Source organism: Archocentrus centrarchus, chromosome 1, assembly GCF_007364275.1.
Source record: "Archocentrus centrarchus isolate MPI-CPG fArcCen1 chromosome 1, fArcCen1, whole genome shotgun sequence".
In the NCBI taxonomy this organism is placed as follows: domain Eukaryota; kingdom Metazoa; phylum Chordata; class Actinopteri; order Cichliformes; family Cichlidae; genus Archocentrus; species Archocentrus centrarchus.
The window spans coordinates 9,409,290-9,432,236 of NC_044346.1; the positions used below are offsets into that span (position 1 = coordinate 9,409,290).

At 41.9% G+C, this 22,947-nt stretch overlaps 1 pseudogene; it reads right to left on the bottom strand.

The window, feature by feature from the left end:
* Positions 1–2,646: 2,646 nt before the first annotated feature.
* Positions 2,647–19,329, bottom strand: LOC115784618 (axin-1-like; annotated as a pseudogene).
* Between the last annotated feature and the right edge of the window lie 3,618 nt (positions 19,330–22,947).

Consider the following 22,947-nt stretch of genomic DNA (forward strand, 5'->3'; position numbering starts at 1 on the left):
AAAGACTTCTTCTATTACTTCTTGCTTCCAACTGGTTTGTATCCGTGTACGTGCATGCGTCACATTTAAACTTTGACCTCACGTTGCGGCGTACAAGTGCAGTTTCTCCAGTAGGTGGCGCGAATGCACCTCTAAGCTGGTTTGTCATCCGCCAGTAAAAGCCCAAGAAAAAGAAGAATAAAAACCGCAGTTTGTGAGCGAGCTCCATAGAGGAGCTGAGATGGGATTTTGAACAGGAATAGAAAATGTTTGAAAACATCTGTGCTTTACGGGACAGTGAAGACTCTTCAGTTATGTTAATTATGTTCCCATTTAAAAGTTTCGCTGAAACTGAACCTGATTTTGTGCTGACATAAATGAGAGCGGATATAAAAAGCCTGCGTTTTATCCTACTAATCTAAAGCATACAGTGTGCATTGATCCAGTGTAAGTGACTGGTACAATTACTAATAAATGATATAAAAATAGTACCAATCAACCATATCAAAGTAATAAAAAATTCCCAACTCCTCCACCACCACCACCATCACAGACACCTCCAGATGCAGGAAAAGGGCCACCTGCACCCAGAAGCTACCCTCCCCTCCCCCCCAAAACACACACACACACACACACTCACACTTACTTGTTCCACTCCCCTCAGGTAGGAGGCTGAGAAGCATTAAGAGCAGGACAGCCAGACTGAGGAACAAGTTCTTCCCTGAAGCTGTAAGACTGTTGAACCGTGGTGGGGCTGTGGAGCTGCACTGCAATTGTGCACACACACACACACACACACTCATGCTGCTGCTGTCATTTGCACAAAACACTGCTGTGGCACCACGTGTCACTACCTTTACTCCATCTCAAACTGTTTATTTGATATTGTTTATATATGCTGAGTTGTGTAAATGTGTATGGCTGCGGATGTCCATGTTTATGTATGACTGTGCAGCGCACCTGTCCAATTTATGGCTGTGGCAGTAACCACGCTTGCTGGCATTACCCGATAACTCCATGGCCTCCATGGCCTCCATCCAAATATGCGCACTAGTGGCTCCCAAAAATATTGGGGCTTATTTCTGTTTTGGTATTTGGTTCGGGTCCGCTTGAGACTTCATTTCGGTCCGGATCCGGACCGAGGTCCTCCTATTGGTGATGGCTGGCCTAAATGATTTGCCACTGATCTGCAGCCGCCGCATCCACCTGTGTCTCGGTACCGCCTCATTACTCCCTCCACCATCCGGATCAGGCCGGCACAGTCCTCAGTGCAGGTCAGGATCTGCTGTTTCCATGTCTCAGGCCACGTGGGCTCAGGCCACTGTATTCACCTCCTCTGGGCCCTGGAGCCTTCCTGCCCACACACAAAGGCCTGGGCCGAGCCACGGAGCCCTTTAACATCACGGTACCATTGGGGCTCCTCCCAAATGCTCCATCCAAACACAACACAAAAGGATCACTGCAGGAACGCTTCAACACAAGTCACAAAGCTGCTGCTGCTGCTCAGTGTCTCACATTGTAAATCCACTCAATAAAGTCAAAATTATCACTCACTTTTTCTTGCAAAACATGCTCAAACCCACAGGAGAAAACATGGTGACTTCAACAAATAATACAAGTCCAAGAGAAACCAAGAATCTCATGGGATAATCAAGTAAACAAAACCACCTCACAGTCCAAAACTCAATAACACTGGCCAACAAGCCCAGGACCATAACAGAGTGATACAAAACAAATAACAAAAACAACTTGTCTCTCTCTTGTTCGCGTGCCAGCTCATCGATGGGGCCCCACACCTCTTTAACACTAACTACATCAGCACCTCTGGCTATGTGTGCCATGATGGAGTAACCTGAATGCAGCCAGCCTTAAGACAAAAAAACAAACCAAAAAAAAACAAGTCAACTGTGGTATAGCAAGAAGGTCCACCCACTGGCTTTTTTCCTGGTGCTTTTAGCTCATGGAGAACTAACTCCATCTGCTGTTGAAGACAGTGTGTCACATGTGACACTCCTGGACTTTAAAATGAAGCAGATGAGTTTTGTCTTTTACTGTAAATAAGAGGCACTTGCTAAGATGCTGTATATATTAAATAAATGCAACATAAAAGGTATAATTACAGTTGGGTGGGTTTAAATGCTTAATTGAAAGAATCTTTTCTTAATGACACATTTACATTCATGTCCCTCTTCCAGTTGTATGTCCCTTGTACAATTTACTTGGGCTAACCAAGATTGGACAGTAGCAGTGTCAGTGAGTCAGAATCTGGCGTAAACAACATGAAAACATAGATCCACCTTATCTTGCATGAATGGATCAGCCCGCTGGAGGTGATATAATGGTGTGGGGGATATTTTTTTGGCCCCTTAGTACCAGCTGAGCATCATATAAATGCCACAGCCTACCCAAGTATTATTCCTGGCCATATCCATCTTTCCAAAAGTGTATGCTTTATTATTAAAGGCTATCTGTGTGTTCTGACAGCCAACTATAGCGATCGCATACAGTGCATGCAGGAAACAAGATTAAACTCCAAACTGCAGTGGTGTATAAGCAGAAAGCATCTGCAGAGAATATTTTGTTCACACTGCAAGGTGGTGCTTTCAGTTTAAGACAAAAAGAGAAAGCCACATGAAACACATTTAGCCTCAAAAATAAAGGTGAGGATGGTTTTATTCAACATCTTTATTATGAAGTACCCTTTTAAAAGAAATGTACAAGTGGAACCAGCACAGTGACATCTTGGCGTTGGAAAAACAGAAAACACCATGGACATTTGGTGCAGGTCTGAAGACACGTATGAAATGATAATGTACATATTTACAGCAGAGGGTTGATCAGAACAGAAGTGAGAAAGCGTGACTGCAGCTAAAAATACAAATGGGACTGAGTGAGGACAAAAACGTATAATAAAAGCATGGATTGGTTTCAATAAAACATATTTTTGAAAGGTAACATGTTAAAGGCACTGTGTTTCACACAAATCAACAACGCAACAGATGCAGTTGTTCGTTTTGTCTATCAAATCATAAGTCACAAGAAACAACTCAGTGTAGTCATTCAACTGTCCCTGGGTGCTCTAACAAAACAGACGTGACATAATCAGAGGGCCAAAGCAGTTTGCACATAAACATTAAAACAAAATAGATAATTCAACTCATCTGGAAACATTCTTCATAAAGAACATGCTCGCTGATTATTAAAATTACATTTTTTCTTATAAACAAATACATTTCTAAATTTTAAATTTCATATTGAAGGCGTAATGGGCTGGAGTAAGGACAAACATGTTTTCTGATCCTATGCTCGCCCTGCTGGGCCAAACCCAGGATAGTTTCTATTTGACATTTCGGCAACACATTCAATGAAATACCAGCACAGAGAACACAAAACTATCCGATCGATCCTTCGAGGATATGGTGGGCAAAAGTTAAAATCATAAAATTACATTCAGCTTACGTAGCTGGTGTGCCATCAATGCAACATTTGCACTGTGCTTTTTAGTCTGACCTCAAGGCTTTACTGCATTATGGTACTAATACAAGCAGTTTAAAGGACTAGTTTGACATTTTGAAAAACTCATTCTGCTGTTTTCATGATAGAAATGTGACCAAATATGTACCACCACTCATGTCTATACAATCAATGTGAAACTATAGGCAATTAGCTAAGCTTAGAATAACTGACGACCTCTCGCCTGGCTCTGTCTACATTTAACAGTCTGCCTACCAGCGCCTTTAACATCCTCTAATTACCATGCATCTATAACCCAAACTGAAGGTCTCGCAATCGCTTCTTCAGCAAAAATACTGCCAGCTTCCACCTCGAAACCTTTTTTGTTTGTAACTGTAAACCAGCAAAAATGAGCAGTTATTAGACGGCTCGTCAGGCTTTAAGCAATCATGATGGGACCGCATTTTTTTTCATCAATTTCTATGTAACAAACTAGCAATCCACAGATCGATCGGCCAAATATCGGTACGGGCATATATTGGATTACCTGTTGTGTCACCAATTTTGTGCTGAGATAGTGTGACAAAGAGCTGAAACAACTTTTTAACAGTTTAGAATAATAAAAACAAAATAAATAAATAAAACAAAACCAAAAAAAAAAAAAAAAATCAATTATCAGCTATCAACCAAACTATTTTAAATGTTGCCATTTACCCAGAATTTCACCAATGGTGTTTCCCTATTATAAACCAATGAACAAGAAATAATAATTAAATTAAATTAACCTTTAGTTACAACCTCGGTCTGTTTAACCCATGTAAGAGCCAGGGTAGGTCCAAACTTCTTAGTAAACTAACAACTGCTGGCTTTAGCTTTGCACTTATGACTCAGATATAACAGCTGTATTAACTTATCACAGTATTCCTGGTGAAAATTTCTCATGTCAAACTATTCATTTAATAAAAAAGAAAAAAAAAAACATTTTAAAAAATGCAGTTTTTAACTCAGTGTTCCTCTACAAAGTTTAAGGTCTGGGAGTCTGCAGGAGGAATGCCACATTCCCTCCTGCTCATGATTTAAAAAAAAAAAAAAAAAAAAAAAGCATACATTTGCTAGCTGTGGACTGCACATACACACGTAAGTAGGCGAAGGGGGTTCACACTACACTCTTTGGCTGAGTTCAGGCATACACAACGGACACTTAACGCTGCAGAATAAGCTCTGTAGATAGTAATGGCACTGGCCAGGCAGGCAGGCAGGCAGGCAGGCAGGCAGGCACCTAGTCTGAGCTTGGAGTTATGTGCGCAGGCTTTTGATATAGCAGAAGACTTCTAAGTTACACAAGGGGACAGTGTGACCTTTTAAAAAATATATATATATATTGTGGTCTTTTTGAGAGTAAAAAAAAAATCCTATATTTAAAATCCTCTTGCAGTAGAACACAACTGCACACTCAAAAGGTAAACAGTACAGAGCTGAGGTGCAGTGGTGTGGTATACTGGGAAGAAACAAACAAATCCGCTGCCCTGAAATGACTAATGAACTAGCTTCAAAACATACACAATAATACAACATTAAGTTGAGATATGACGAAAGTAAGCTGCAATAATAAGTAATAGTACCTGCCTTGTACATACACAATTCAAATAAAATGAAAGCAAGTAGCTAGAATACTTGTCTTATCAAAAAATATGGTAAACAAGTTATGCAGAGAACTGTTGTCTGAACAAGGTGATGTGAGAGATCACTATGTAACTTCTAGGAATTGAGGGTGAGCAGGTTTCTCTGTTCTGAGGCTATGAAGTTAACGAGAGGCAGGTTAAAAGTTCCACTCCCCAAAATCTTCTGTCCTCGCCCCTTGTCACCAGCTGATGAGGAACAGAGACAGCAAAAGGTAGCTAGACTCCTGAAAGGAACAAAACTGCTTCCTTTACCGTCCTGAGCACCGATTGAAGAGTTTCCGTGGTAATGTAGCAGCATCGTAATGGTCTGCGGAGGACAGGCTCCTCCAGAGCAGAAGTGGAAGACTACTTTAACCTCTCCTTCAGCAGTCCCCTCACCCTTTTCCATCCATTGCAGTAGAAGTGGAAGACTGGTCAGATATCATACTTTAACAGCTCTCCTCAAATGTCCACAGTGGAGACAGGACAGGTGAAATAATTTATGTTCTTCTACTACACCGCTGTATCATCTGACCGAGCTTCTTTGCTTTATGTGGGTTTGATCCAGGCGTTGATGTCCCATAAAAATAACCACCTCCTTAACACTTGAGCTTCGACTATGCAGCGCAATCTCCATTCGGCTGCACTTTACTCCTTCCGCCGTTCTACTTCCTGTCGTTCGTTTTGTGGCAGGTGAATTTCTATCCAACCTGAATGTTTTCTTCCTCTTTTCGTGAGATCTGATTCATTTTCATGTTCCCAAATTTCAGTCAACCTTTTCCACCTTCCCGACGATCTTTTCCTCGAAGATGGGCAAGATAGCGTCATCGTCACGAACCTCCTCGAACACAACACCACAGTCAAACTCGTCGCTGACTTTCTTGAAGTAGAACCTGAACACAAACACAAACGTGAGACTCTTTTGTCCCAAAGAGCATATCTGTAATGTTCCAACATTTGAAACTGGTCCACGGTTATGTATTTACCTGTAGTGGCCCTTTTTGGTAAGGAGCTCCTTGAACTGGCCCAGAGTCACTACACGGCCTTTGACAGATGTTCGGTATGGAATTGGCTCTCCACAAAAGTAGTAAGCCACTGTCATGTTCTCACACACTTGACGCTTTCCAGATTTGTGCCTGAGACATGAGAAATGCCATGTCAAACACACACAATGAAAACACACAAACGAGTACACACAACTGACTCGACACCTACCTCTGCTTGGCCTGCTGTAGTGCGTTCCTCCTCCTCTCCTCCTCCAGCCTCCGTCTAGCCTCCTCCAGCTGGGTGAGGGGGTTGGGAGCTGGGTTGGGGGGCATAGCTGGGTCCTGGATGAAAGGGTGAGAAGGCTGGACTTGGGTGGATGATGAGCCGGGAATAGCAGTGGACACTGAAGAGGGGTTACGTAGTTGAGCAGAGACCCAGGGGTGCACAGCTCCGGGCCGCTCCACTGAAGTTGGACGTGGGGATTCAGTGCTGGTTCCTGTCCTCCTTGAGCTACTGGTGCTTCCTCTGGAAAAACAAGAGAAGGACAACCTCCATTAAAATGGGCACAGGAGCCTCATGATATAAGACTATGTTAATGACCACCAAAACACAATGAAGCAAGTCTGTAATACTCGAGTCAGACATCTACCATACATCATTATTTATGCAACAGAAGAGGAAATAACCCCCAACATAAGTCAAAATTATTTTTTCAGTGTATCCATCCTGTTCCCCCTTTCTCAATTCTCCTGCCGGTTAAATAACATCTGTTCACTTTACCCTTATTTATTTAATAAGGGCCACCACCAGAAGTTTGTAAGTAGTAGAGTCACCATTAAACTCCCATTAATTTGCAATAAAGTTTAAATATTTTTAAGGTATAATGTACTTCCATATTCCCAATCTAGAAAAGTGCACTCTCTCTGATCCTGTAAAGATCCCGTTCGTAGTGTCACTGAAGAGAATTCAAGTTTTCCAAATGCAGCTTTTCTTTTTCACTAGTGTCGTTGCTGACAACACGACAAGTGCAATAAGTGTTTTTCCATGCTTGAATCTTGTTTTGAATCTTAAGAATTAAACAGAAGTGCAAAAGTATACCTTTAAATTACTGAGTGGCAAATATAATATTACTCACCCATGAGAGCTCTTTCTCTGTCTATCTCCTTCCATCATCCACTGCAGGATCTTCTGGTTTCTCTCCAGATCCTCCATTGGTACCTGGGCCTCGAGCCCACGCCCACTCTCATCGCCTTTGCCCAATGCCTCCGATGGCTTCTTACAAACTCGCCTTGAAAGCGTGCTACCTTTACTACTGCAAAACAAAAAGGTAACAGAAACAATTGGAGTTGTCTGATTACCTAACAGCACATACAGTTTCCTATAGACCAAGTGCACACGCTTACCTGTAACCCATCCCCTCGAGTGTGCTGGCTCCAGCGCCATCAGCGTAGTTTCGACTTCTCCCGGCATACTGATTGGCTTCTCCATTCCACAGGAAGTTGGTCTGAGACCTACAGCCCGCTTCCTCTGGCCCATCCCTTCCTCTGTGGTGGTACATCTGCTTGTGGTGATGCATACCTGTGATGGTAATCAGTCAATTAGTTAGATAAATGGAAACACATAACACTGACGTCTGTGTTATTTCACTGAAAGAGCCAGTTACAGCTTACCGTTAAAATTTTTAATACCAGGATCTATTAAGTAGTCCTAGCATAATACAGTTCCTTCCTCCACGTTATAAAAGGTCCATTAAAAATCTCAAGACTCCATCTCCACTTTGAGTATAATAAGCACGAGTTAATCCCACAACCACTGTTATGCCAACATAAATATTTACTGGAGCAATAAAATTCCACAGCAATACAAACACTAGAACAAAATGACTACTTCTTGCTACGTGAGGTTACATGTGCCAAAAACTACAGTGTCCAGTAGGGTTGGGCAATATATAAAAAACAACAACCACCAAAAAACCCAACCTTAAAAAGGACAGGGACACATGATATGATGAACACCTGAACCAAATATAATGTTAAATTATCAGCATAGCTCTACACTTAAATAACATTATTTCTAGAAAAAATATTAAAAATTATTTACCAAAAAACACTGCAATGCGAAAAAAAAGTCTGCACTGTTTGTGTTTGCTTTAGGGGTATGGGATATCGGGCCCACTGTTAGGGGTCACTCAGTCCCTGTGGGAGGAGGACCCTGCATCGAGTGTGGTTTTGCATTAAGTCAGACTCCTTCCTGATGGTTGTTGCACTTCACCAGTGCTGCTCCAATATCACCAATTCTATTCATAACCTTTAGGAACAGAATTTCTAAATGTAGCCAAGTGGTGATGAGAATTACCACCTCCAAGTCTGAGTTTCATGGTTCTTAGCTGGAAAAGGAAGGAGTGCACACTCATGAACTACCAACCAGTTACTGAGGATTTATTTAAAACTGAAATCCTTGAGACTGCTGACATGGACGCTTACACACAGTAACATAGTCCTATATTTAGATACACACTGTATGCCGCTGGAGTGCTTTGGTACTCAGGCTTGACCATTTCTCCCTCCCCTGCACAGCCTCCTACCTTTGACCCCAGGAGCAGGCAGACTGTGACCTCCCCCTCGGTGTGCGGGGTAGTGAGGTGGGCCGATTCCCCCGTCAGGAGAACGCGATGATTTGGGAGGAGTGTGTCGACCCCCTCCCGCTAAGGTGCTGTTGGTTGCCCCTGGCGACTGGCAGCCCGGCGTCTTCATGACCCGCTGTACGTGCTCATCCAAAATAGATTCTGGGTCGTCGTCATGGGGATCGTCTATGGGGACCAGGCCGCCATAAGTAGCGACCGTCGCCGTGTTAGCAGTGGTCTCGGAATAACGGGCACCGTAGAGAGGTGGAAATGATGAGGGGAGGGGGAGTGACATGCTATGAGAAGACATGGAGGTTGTCATGGAGATGTCAGCATCATCACCCTCTTCTTCCTGTTAAGAACAGGAAACAGATTTAATTTCTGGATTTCTAAACTGAGAAAATACAAAAGGAGACAAATGAGGGGGTGGGGGCTAATAAATGTGTGTGTCTTCTTTGGCCCAGGCTTTCTGACCGTGTATTACAAGTTTGATAATGAGACTAACATAGTAGTAGTAGTAAAAAAAATAACCAGGCATATTATTATAAATACTGTTGTATCGCTTCGTTTTATATCTGCTTACATAATTTGTCTTCAAATATTTATACAGAATTACAGGTTTTGTTATGGCTGCACTCTCTCGCTGGAATAGTCCGTCCCTTGGAAGTTTTGTGTACATACAGCACTCATACTGCGACCCCTTCATACGCTGTGGCATCGCTCGGACCTCTCTTTGGCACCGAGGGGGACAGCACACACACCTAGAAGTCGCTAGAAGTCCTTTGGCAACTTCTAGCGATTTTTCAGACAGCCCACAGTGAGCTTTGTTACACAAAAGTTGGCAACAGTGCCGGCCGCCAATGGCCAGATTACGCACAAATATCCGGGCCAGCATAGATGGAAATAAGCCAAATCCATCGTCGTCTTCTGCGGTTTACTGCGTACAGTTTCCATTTTTGGAACAATGCTTCCACTTCTTGTTGAATTTATCTCCGGCAGCTTTGGCTGCTTTCCACACCTGCTGCACTGCACTCATAGCTTGTCTAATATCGTCAGTAGAGTCATTTTGTGAATCGATGATGGACTGTTTTACAGAATTCAATGAGGCCTTTGAACTGATCCGCCAGACCGGAGACCATATCACTGCAGACCACGCAATGGTGCAGTGGTGTGGATGCCTCGGCCATCGGCGGTCAGACGGCAGCGCTCAAATTACACAGACCGACCGACATTTTCTAACTATTTGAGAAGCGTACCCCTCCCCCCGTCATACGCTTTGTACGCTCTGGAAAATGTCCATATTTGTTAACGTCCCTTACCAAAGTCACACTAAAACATTTTGACAGATTTTTGAGCGCAGTGTACCACATAAAATTGGTTTAAGGTCAGTAAGCACAACAAGAATTCATACATAAAGTGCACTGCCGATTTTTGAGGAAATTTAAGGATTTTAAGTGTGCCTTATAGCCCGAAAAATACGGTAATAATAAACAGGAATCTTGTTTGTATTTGTTATTTAAAACATGATGTTGCTGCTTAATACATCTTACGTTACTGACAGAGAACAGAATCCTTTACTAAACTGTTCACATGTATTGCTGCATATATGACATAATGCATTTTCTAAATTTAGCTCAATAAAAACTAGCTTTTATTCTGAGATTGGAATGGAGGTGGCACAGCTGCAGATGTACGCTGACAAAAATGGAAACAACCTTTTCTTTCAATTATGAATCTGAAGTTTAAAATTTTTAAAATGACAATAATGTTATGGGGTGCATAGATACAACTGTGTACTCACCAGGCGTACTCTCTTCAGCCTCTCTTCGAGTCTTTCCTGAGCCTCTCGTTCTTTGAGCACCGTCTCCAGCTTGCTGATGAGCTCCGCTGCAAACCTCTCAGGCTCTACGTGGATGTCCTTTGGCATTCGATACGTGCGCTGTATATTGACAGTAATAAGTACAACTTATTCCATGCCACACATGGGCACACATGTCTGCTGCCATCATTTAAATGTCAGACTTATAAATTAATACAAAAATAACATGTTCAGGTAGGGAAAAGTGATAATCCAAACAGTCAGTTCACCATTTATGACAGAAATGGTAATTCCCCCTCAACTATTGGTAGATAAATACTGCCTTGAGATCACCTTGTATTAAGGGATAAATCTACTTGCTTTGTATTGTTTGTACAGTTACAGCTGCTGCTACTTCTTCAAACCCAGAATGTATGAATATGTAAGAATTTTTATTCTAAAGGTTTACCTGCTGCCTCTTAGATGTCACTTCTCAGTGTATGCGCATCGAGTGCTTTAAGTTTTTAATGGGACTGTCCCAAAAGATTGGGTGACTTGAGTCAATGTCCAGGTTGATCCTGACTTTTATTTATTTATTTTTTTAATGCAGCAATGCTGACCATTAATAAAGTTGTTGAACTTAAGCTGTAGTCATTTTGACCCACATGCTGGCGGTGCACTAGGATCTCAGCTTTGTGTAGAATGCACCTTTTACTTTCAGCTGAAATTGTGGCATGTGTGGCCAAATCACTTGCTGACACCAAAAACAAACTGAGACACAGATTCAACACAATAACAGGCTACAGGCCCACCGTCCGGACATGCACTCCGTTCTCGTGTAAACGGGAGGCCGAAACGCATCAAAACTTGGGCGTTTTCATTTTGAAACAGTGTTGTGTAAATGGGGCCTCAGACAGTCAGAGCAGGAAGCGCAACAGTCAGAACCATCAGTGAGTACAGAGTACCGTTCACAATGCTGACACTTGACTGCTCTGCTAGTTTTAACACCAGCCACATCATAAAGTTTGATGATGACTGCTGATGTAGGCCTTTTTTTTTTTTTTTTTTTAACTTTTACCAGGTAAAATGTTTGAGAACCAGTTCTCATTTACAAACATGACCTGGCAGGCCTCATCACCAATTAAGGAGCGTCAGCATACACAGAAGGGAGGTGGAGAAATTGACAGTGTCAAACACACAACCTTACCCTCAACACAGGAAAAAAAAACAAAGAAAAACAAAGAGTCATCACCCTCTGATCATCATTTGCTCTGTGGTAAAGAGGGATAAAAGCACAAAGTTCCTGGGGGGCATATCTAACTGAAGACATGACTTCCAGTTACAACACAGCAGCCATCAGCAAAAAGGTCCAACAGCACCTCCACCTCCTCCACAGACTGAAAAGGGCAAACCTCCCCACTTGAAAATTTTCTACCGAGGCACCGCTGGGTGGTTTCTCACATACTGCATAATTTCCTGGCTAAAACACAAATAAAACAGGGCTGAGAGAACAGCGATCACTGGTGCCTCACTCCCATCTCTGCTGGACATTTACAACCAGGGCAGAATCCACAGAGGCCTGGACATTGCAAATGACCCCACTCATCCTTCTCACAGCCTGCTGCAGCATTCGCTTAATGACCACGCACACACACACACACACACACACACACGTTAAACAGCTTTTCCCCCACATCAATCAGACTGCCGAACCAGAATAGAAAGAGCCTCACATAACCAATTTATTTACCTGCACTATTATTTAATACGTTTGCGTTACCACATTTTATCCTTGATCTAATTTTAATCATGTTTTTTTGTGCCATTTATTTATTATTATTCTGCTATTTTGCACAGTGAATGGCTTTTAGGGTTTTTTCAAATGCTTTTTTAAAAAAAATGTAACTGCATAAAAATGAGAAAGTTGAATTTAATCTAATCTAATTTTCATATTTTGTCACAATTGTGAATAGGAAAACAATTGAATTATATGTAGTTCTCATAATTTAAAACAAGTTGCATTCAATAATACTAACAGAAGAACAGGAATGAAAACAATATAAATTTGGAGAAATCATAGTTTCCATTTCACGCCTTAGAAAATGTGTATATTATATAACTGTAATCTAATCAGTAAATATTACAAAGTTGGATTCTCACATAAAAGATGAATTGTATAACTGCCTTGCAGTGTCAAATTCTGCACATTTCATTGTGCGCGCCACAATACAAGAAGTCAGCCATGCATGCTAACATTACAGTAAAGCAGCGTCTGTACTCACAGGTATATGAGGTAGGGGCACACGTCCGTTGGCTTTGGCACTTTCATGCATCTCTTTACGATGCTGTTTCCAATATCTGTATGGAGGAATACCATCTCTACACACACACACACACACACACACACACACACACACAAAAAGATGAACAAAGATCAATTATATATCTTTAACATCATTACAAAATTCAGAAGTGTAGCACTGTCAGAGGTGCAGTAGGTCATCCGTGTGTACTTACACACTGCTGTCGGTCAGTGACAGTGTGTCTGCATCACTCGACATGCTCTGCTGCTCACTGTCATTGGCACTGGTTGCTGGAGCCCGCGCATAGCCCATGTTTGCGTAGTACGGGTTTATCGGCTCTCTCCACGGCCTGAAGAAGAATTGAGATATTATGATTCAGATCCTCACGGGAAGGGGACGAGTTCAATTTGCAGGGCTTCTTTCAGAACAGGCACAGCTATTTTTTTTTTTTTTTGCCTTAGTCATGTCTGATATGATGCTTGTGAATAATCACTCAAAGTTGAGGCAAAAAAACAAAAAACAAACAAAAAAGGATATGAAAGATGCGTTTAAGACTCCAAAACTACTGGGACTTAAGTGTTCCAATTAAATACACAAGATAGTAAGTGTAACCCTCCCTATAAATAAAGGTATTTTAATGTTTGGCTACTGACAAAATCTGCACTTCTCAAGAAAGATTTGTGTTCAAGAGTTCACAATACGACAAAATGCCTACTTCTCATGATATAAGTGGGTGTGCTGCAAAGGTCCCACCAAAAGAACAAGTTGCAATACTGTAAAAGTTAAAAAGAAGCCAAGGCTAACAGCAAAAAAACCCCTCAGTCTTCCTCAAATCTCAATATTAATGTGTCTGCTATGAGTTTTATACATCCGTTTTATTTCAACAGGTATAAAACACACTGGGAAAAAAAAGCAGAATCAAACTGGTAATAATGTAAGGACAACACAAAGAAACTACCGTATTTTCCGGACTATAGAGCGCACCATACTATAAGCCGCACCTACAAATTTTTTGGAAAAAACTGGAAACGTACATATATAAGCCGCACCGGGCTATAAGCCGCTGGTATCTCCGCCGCTCTCGGTTTTCCACAATTACTCGGCACTCAGCAGAGGGGGACAGACAACCCCAAATTTGAGTTATAACAAGTCAATTCACCATTGATTCGTTCACGCCGAGCTTACGTGCAGCGGCTCTATTTCCCTCCTGTAGTGCCAGGTCGATAGCCCTCAACTTAAAAGCGGCATCATAGGAAGTTCTTTTTGTGGTTTCCATGATGAGGGAGTTTGAAAAAAATCTCTTTTGTGCCTGCTGCTAGCACTTGTTGGCGCTTTCTTCTTTGATTTCCAACTTTGACGTCCCATGATTCATATCCTGCTAAAGAGCCCCCTGGTGGTTAAAGAAAAATCCACAGAAACGCCGCACCGGGCTATAAGCCGCATGGTTCAAAACGTGGGAAAAAAGTAGCGGCTTATAGTCCGAAAAATACGGTACTTTCAAAAACATCTCAAGTACATTTGAGACAGCCTGGATGTTACGCAACACTTCTTAGACAATGTTCTTTGGACGGATGAAACAGTCACCTTTTCTGCAAAAATACGCAACAGTATATCTGATAAAACAAAAGCACATCAAGATTAAGGCATCACCCCAGCTGTAAAGCAGTGCAGGGGGAGCATCGTGGTTTGGGACTACTTTTCTACCTTAAAGGCTAGACAGCACTTTGCACACCGCTTGCTGTTTTAAAACGTTATACAAAAGAACAACAAGCTGACAATTATGAAGTTTGCAAAAAAGGTCTTTATGTTTTATAACTCTTTTTTTCACATCATTAAATTATATTGTATATTTGTTTTGACAAAGTTTGTAAATGAGAAAGCCTGATTACCAAATTATTACCACTGCATTATACTGGGTCACCCACACTGTTAATTCCAGACAAGAAAGTACTAAATACATCGTTAGCATGAACTCTGAAATATGTTAAAATGACATCCACTGTTTCCCACAGGTCTACTTCGTATTTGTGATTACGCATGTATGCAAGTGAAAGGAGGTGACCTCATGTATTTTAAAATAAACCAACACATAAAACAATATCTACTTAATAACAACATACAAAGCAATAATCAACTGCCTATCCAGTAAGTTCCTTATTGTGTGCATTGATTGAGTCCACTGTCTTAGACAGCAGCTGGCAGTGTTAGTCCCTGTTCTGCTCTGCAAGCCTCATAGAGCTCAGCGCAGTGGCATCAGCTTTCCACCTGCTGTGGTTTCTACTTAGAGCTCAGCCTCCAGCTTGCAGCAGATCTCCAGAGAAGCAGAAACAAACGCCGCCAGCTGTAATCCAAGTAACTGAAAGACACTGAGGACTACCACGGCAGAGATTTGACCTGCCTGCCTGGAGGGAAACACTAGACGCAGAGGATCAGAGCTGACTGGTTAGCACTGAACTTTCAAATCAAGAGTGAGGGGATTGTCCAGCGGTAATATAATAAGGGTGTCATCTCAGCCGGATGAAAGAAAAAATAAAAATAAATTGCAAAACTCTGAGTCTATGTGTGGGAAATCACTGATGTCAAATGGCAGATTTAGTAAATAAGACACTGTTCACATTATGAATGCAAGACAGCAGGCGCATGCACACACACCTGTACTCCCTGCTGTCCTGCCTCCTCCTGCTGGCTGAGGCTCTCTGCGGCACTGTCTGCATCAGCAGGCTCTGAGTCAGTCTACCAGCTGGTGTGTCTCCACAGTCATCCTCATCCTTCTCTTCCTCTACTTCCCTCACTCCTCCTCCTCCACACCTAAGATCAGATTTACATGTTATTCAAACACCAGATGAATTGTATCACTTTTAAATGTTTAAATCAATGAATTTGAGAATGCTTCGAAAATTTGTTAGTGCTGCTCTGACCAGCTGAGACAAGTCAGTGGCATTTATTGTTTAATAATTAGGACAGATACACATCCTGTGCAATGCATCAGAACTGTGACGTGACACAAAGGCTCAAGCTCCTCTCACCTCCACTCCTCATCCTCAGCGAGTGTAGGCAAATATCCAGGAACAGGCTTGGCTGGTCCTGATGAAGGGCTCTGATCGCTGGGGTTGGGCTTGGGGCTCTCTCCGCCTGTCCGTGTGTACTCTAGGTACAGATCTGATTTAAGAAACAAAGGGTAGGTGTTCTCCTCGATCATGGCCTGGATCTCCGTCTGAGCCTGGAACACACATATACACACAGTGCTCACATGTGTGACAAAACTTGGTACAATAAAATTCCTTAAGATTTCAACATTATTTCTCACTTTGAACTAAAACCCACTAATCTGTGACACAGTACTCTCAGACCGAAAGGTTTTGCCCTTTCAAACTATAGGTTTCATGGCAAATGGCTACTCATTACAGACCAACACAATTACACAGGGTATACCAGCATTTATGTAAGAGACTACACAGCTAGACTAACACCTATTCCACACTGAAAAAAGGGAAGTGTGTTAAACCACACGCAGGCAATAAATCTGAAAGGGTCAATGTGCATCCCTCGATGCAGTCAAGTACACTTCAAATAGGCTTGAATTCACTGAACAGTACTCAGCTTTGGCTTTTCTTACAGATTCTTGAACGACTCGCAGAAAAACATCAACAGAAATAAAATCAAACATAAGTCTGTGGAACAGCTGGAAAGAAAACTTACTGGAACAACTGTCATTTGGTTCATCACAGTAATATCTATGTCTTCTTACTCAGTGTAATTTTGTTTTGTGGTGATGTGAGAGTCAAGTCATTAAGACTGGTGATAGAAGTCCCAGAGTACACATGTAGTCTGAAGATAAAATAAGCAGTCGACAAAGATGGACTGAAAGTGATTAAGGGTTAAAGAAGGCACAGAGGGGCGGGTGATTCTTTGGTGTGGTTTGCTCATGAAAGTATAAGAAAACACAAATCTGTGGTTTAACAAAACAGAGATAAATGACTACTGTTGCTCTTTTTCCTTTTCCTGTCAGGGTGATTGCCCCCTGACAACCACAGGAACCTGGTCAGAAAAAAAAAATCATAAACTGATTGAGGTACTCAGGAAGTATCACTGCTATTATAACATGGGAACCTGGGTTCACTTTTAGTTTATGGGCCACTGTTCCTTCCACCTAAAGAAATCTCTACAGTCAGTGACACAGCACCAAACGTTCCCAACAAATCTAACACATCCTTCGAGACTGCAAGAACTACTGTGCACGTATTATTCTGAAATGATTTTAAACTTCCAAAGAAAATTAATACATAGACGAACAAACTCCCCGAATTACAAGCAACATGACACATTTTTAAACAAACATACTCTCTACAACATCTGACCTATCCAAATGCTATCCAAAGTTCCTCAAATCTAGGGGCAAATATTGACAATGAAATTGTAATGGCTTGACAGGAATAGACCCAGTGTGTACCAGTGAGGAAGAGGAAAAAAAAAAAAAAGTTCCCAGCACCAGTCTGTGGGAAGCACAGCCACCAACGCCATTGTCTGATTTTTTTGTCATGAACTATCTTGCCAACATGCAGAATTCAGTTTCAGTTTTGTATCCTGTCAGCCTGCATAGCAACGCTGATTTGCACTGGCACCTTAACAGGCTACAGTTTCAGTCCTTTAGCTGAATCTAACCATTTCAATGAACAAACAGCCTGTGAGAGATCAGTAACAGCATGTACTGGGCTATGTTATTCAACTGGACTTGCAGCACTTATTAGGAATCTTTACAAATATAATATTCTAATCACCTGTTCAAACATAGCTGGGTCTGGATGTGGCTTTCCCACGCAGTCTCTGATGAAGCTCTTGGTGGCAGCTTTGATCTGCCTGGAGACAATCCCATTCCCATCTACAATATACTTTCTGTAGATCGCCTTGGCCAGCTTTGCCCTCTTCTCCTGGCTGGTCTTCCTGAACCCAGAGCAGGCGAACCAGAAGTCGAGAAGGTCTGCACACCCTTCCTGGCACAAGAAGTTTTTGAACAGCTGGGTGCCTTCCCTGTCATCCAGGAGGGAGTGAAGTGACTCAGCCCACTTCAGGTACGGAGGAGTTGGTGAAGCAGAGCCCTCAGGTTCGTAACCCAAGTCCAGGTCAGGACGACGTGGGGTCGCAGACGATGAGGAGGGCGTGTAACTTGACGGATCCCCCATTTTAGGAGACAAAGATGACAGGGGATAGCTTGCGGTTTGGGAAAGGGTGTTTGGACGGGTGCTGACTGACTGGATTGGGGGGTCCACGTCTGAGCCCTCCTCACCAGGAACCGGGGGCCGTGGCGCATCCTCGGTAAAGTGGGTAGGGCCGCTCAGGGAGGCCACAACCCCACCCCCGCCCCTGTACCCGATCCCATGTAATTCTCTGACAACGCTCATGTCTTTGATTGCACAAGGCAGAGGTCAGATATTCCCCTTTAGCAATGACTCGACTGGCAAACAATTCACCCTATGATGGAAACAAGAAACAGTTAGTTGCAGCAGTGGGAGGTGATGACATAAAGACAAATATTACTGCTAAGATGAGAAAGATGACTTGAGTCATATCTTATCACTGCATTGTGACACACAGTATGTATATATAGAGCTTGAGATCACTGAGTAATAACGTTAAATGATGAGCAGACACACGAAGTAAAACAAGTGTGGGTGAGACTAAGGAGAATATTGTCATAAACATTCAAAATATTGCGAGGTTAACTTGGCATGCAAGCTTACTAACAAACACAACTCCCGAGTTTAAAACAATGCCGTCTGTCTGCAACTAAGTCTCCAGTCTGACAAAGACCAACTCAACGCGATTTACTGATGAATGTCCAAGCTTAAGTTCACCAACAAGTTTGTTTCGTTTGTGTAGCAGCTAGCTTTAGCGCTAACCCCTGTCAAATCACACACTTGGTATCGCTGGACATCGTTTTCCAAACAACCAACAAATGCTAACAAGCTAAAACGGTTAGCTAGCCTTGTAGCAATGCCACCACCAATGCCAGGGCTTTGAAGTGAGAATCTCATTCATCTTGGCCTGCAAAAGACGGTGGGGGATGGGCACCGAAACAAACTCCACACAACACGGGCCTCCATGCAAGAAAAAAAAACTTCAGCACAAGCGGAAACTATACATTTACTCGTACAGAGCACGTTTGTACAGAAGCAACGCAAACTTTCTTGTTTAACTCCGACAAATCGGGTCACGTAAGATCAAACAAAACAAGAAAGCGAGGGCACGTTTTCGACTCTGCTGGCTGCAGCGCCAGCTAGCTGGATGTGTTAGCTAGTTTTGATTAGCTCCCTAGCTTAGGTAGTTGCGTTAACGTTCCCGTGTTTTTCACTAAAGTTTTACGTCCTACCGTCTCTGGAAGCCCGTTCCCCGTAATCCGCTGCATTGGGGATACTGGCGCGAACAGTGTACTCCAAAACGCAGCATATGGATAGCTTTTAGACATTAAATATTAACGAAAATAACCCGTCGTCCTGCCCTTAACTCCCCATGGTGGCTGCTTTCAGAGCAATAATACAGAGTACGTGAGCGCACGCCGACCGTGTGCGCAGCGTCGCACGTTTCTAGAAATGCACCGGATAGAAACGGCGAACATACCTGAGATTCTTTCAGCAGTGTGTAATTCTTATTACAAGTGAAAGTCCAGCACGGATAATTTCCCGACAATTGCAAAAATATACTAAATGTAAATGCTTACTATGAATGGCAAAATATACCGATGCATTAAAATGTAAGCAGCATTTTTGATCCTGCAGCTCCCTGCAGTGTAGAGCTGATTCAATTGTTTTTTTTGTTTGTTTTTTTTTTTGTTTTTATTATTATTAAATTCTGGGAGGTTTAATTTACTAATATAGCTATACATTTTATGAATGCTGAACTACAAAGCAGCTTTCTGCTATCACTGCCAAATCAGTGTAGCAAAGTAAAAGTAGACCCTACATTTCTCCATAATGAAGATTTAAATGTCCAAGTAAATCTCAAGTACTTTAGAAATGTACCTAAATACAGCAATTTAGCAAATTAATTATGCTCTTCTCACTACTAACATTGTAACGACTTTGTACTTAGAAAGTGGTGCATATGGCCGTGTATTACTAAATGTAACTGCACTATTCAAGGGCTTATCATCAACATTACCAGTAGTCAGTTACTACTCTGAGTTTTCTGGCCACGTTACATACGTAACCAAAAGTCCCTTCTGAACCCTACGCCATAACCTACAACGTGACCTGACGTACACCTCTCGAGTAGTTGATGCAGCCTGCAAGGATTGTGCAAGGATTGTGGTTACTGTGTAGAGTTCAGAGGTGATTTCCGGTTATGTACGTAGCCCCCATCAAAGACCCAATGCAGAAACATAATTCAGGCCTAATAGAGTGACAGACAACCATTTACACAAACCAAACCTAACAGGTTACGTCATAGGTTATGGCCCTGAGTTGGCTCAGTGGAAGAAGATGGATGGATGGACATTATCACCGCAGTACTATTTTTTTAAACATATTTAGTTGCAAGTAACAGTGCAGACATTATCAGCAAACATACAGTATCACAAGGAAAAAAATACCTGTAAGTCTAATTGAAACCATTAGTGTTACATTATTATAAATTATACAATTTGATTATTATTGCTGACTTCATGTATAATGATTGTAAGCAGGAAAAATAAAAAATGTCAGGTGAAAAATAGAAGCTGCCAATCTATAGCTGGCAGATAAATATAGTGGAGTAAAGTGAGTACTGCTTCTCAATACAGCGAGGCAGAAATGTAAAAAAAAAAAGTAAAAGTTATTTACTTATTCGTTTATTTGTTAATTTCCACCACGGTGGGTGCATTAAATGCGTTATTATAAAGAGTTTCGGTTCTGCCTGTCTCACTTCTATATCACGATAGCCCAAAAAATACAAAAAATAAAATATACACAATGGCGCCCCCTATCGGCAGGAACGAGTAATTTCACAATTTGACTAAATGAATGGAAGTCCCATACAAACGCTAGCCTTTTAGTAGACTCCGATTTAAAAAAAAAAAAAAGAAAAAAGAAAAATGTTATTACAGGATTCATGATAAGCCGATTGTAACACGCGTTGTCACACAGAAAAAAAAATGCGGATAGGCTTTTAAAAGATTAACAAATAAGTAAAAGATTCAGAATCCCCAAACAACACCAGGGCACCACAATAGACTACAGGACCAGGTAGGCTACAGCTCACTTTGCTCCAGGCAATCCGCCTTTCTAAATGTGAGACAGAATTTTAGCAACCCGCGATGACAAAACAAGGCGACTCACCTCTGATACGTCTTTACCTCTGAACAGGTGTTCAGTCCTTAGAGCCCATCTTTGCTGGGAGTGACTCACAGGACAGAGGGAGCGCGCCGCCGCCGCCACCTGAGCATGTCACTCCTCTCAGCCGGGCTGTCAGTCATGCAGGAGCTCCGAGCTGCCACCGGCTGCTGGAGAGAGAGAGGGAGGGAGGGAGAGAGAGAGAGAGAGAGAGGGGTGGGGGAGACTATAGTTATCAGGGTAAATCAATGTTTCCATAGACATGTGGAATAAAAATCACATTTTCACATATACATGAATGTGGCCTTGTTAAATGTTATTCCACAGGTGTATTACATATGTTTAATATGAGAAATAGGTTATTGTAAGATGTAAATTTGTCTTACACGTTGATTAACCAGTCATGTGTCCTCCTTTTGAAATTTTACAATAGGACTAAAGATATTACTGAAACATGGTCAAATGTTTTTGTTTTCTTTGTCTTTAACTACAAACAACAACAAAAAAACCCCAAACATCAATACTAATTTCCATTAACAAAAAAAAAAAAAAAGCACACAGTCCAAAAACTGGAATTCAATCCATCAGTACACCAGCACTGGACTTGCAATAATGACGCCATTGTGGAGTGTGTACAGTAACAGTTACTTAATGCTTAATGCAAGTAAAATCACAAAGTTCTCTATCATCAGAGATGATCAAATGCCCCTTAAGAAAAAAAATGATGCGTGGAGCTTACTACGCCTCTGGAGGGCCTGTCAGGCCAGCTGTCCCATGTGAAGGCGAGCAGGGTCTGGTGGCTCAGGTGAGGTCCAGACACCTGTCCTCATCTCCGCCCACTCCTGGATGGACTGCTTCTCCATGACAACGTGAAGCTGTAAATAATAATAATAATAATAATGGAAAACAAAATTAAGAAATAACCTGTAACCCTCTTGTATGTCAGGTTCTTTTATTTCAACAAGTACAGTTTGAGTAGAGCAATATAATACCATATTTTCATAGCAGCCATTATGACATGGCGGGAAAACAGGTGTTACTAGTCACATGAATTAACCCTGTGTGCCTAAACAGAACAGAACCCTCATTAATCTCATTAGTAACACCTATGTTAACTTATTACTACATGTCCAAATGCTGCTGTGTAAAAGCCTTTGTCATGTCATGTCATAACAGGCTATACTTTTGAATTTTTACTGTCTTCATTTTGTGATATGGCTTAAAAATCTATATTTTCATTTGAGTATATATATCCCCTGAAAGCAGCAGCGGCAGCGGCAGTCACTGTGAAGTATTAAGATATTTACACGTACACAATATTATTATTTTGTTGGTATTGTGCAATTTTGTCCGCCCTTGCGACAAGTACAGTTAAACCCAACAAAAAGCACAGTGAAATTTCCAACACTTTAACCCTAAAACTCTATTTAGCGCACACCATTTAAAAGCATGTAAATGTCTCTGAGCAGATAATCGCTGTGAAATTACGGAGAGGGCTTTCAGAGGACAGTAATGAAGACAGGCAGCACGGTTGTTTAGCAAATGGCAAATGTGTTTGATTGGCAGACTTTACATGCAAGCCAAACACACTTCATTATGGAAATGTATGCACATTATTTTGGCCCTATATCATCAACAGTCAACACACATACACACATTGCACCTGCAGATACAGGTTCTTGTGGTAACAGGCTGGTGTTGTTAGGGCTGCTGCAGTGCCCCCAGAGACAATGAGGGGAGAGGGAAGAAGACAAAGAGAGAATACTGACGAAGATGAACTTGACCTTTATGATGTCTTGGTGAGGAGGGGTTGGGGGCATGTCAGTACTTATGAATCTAT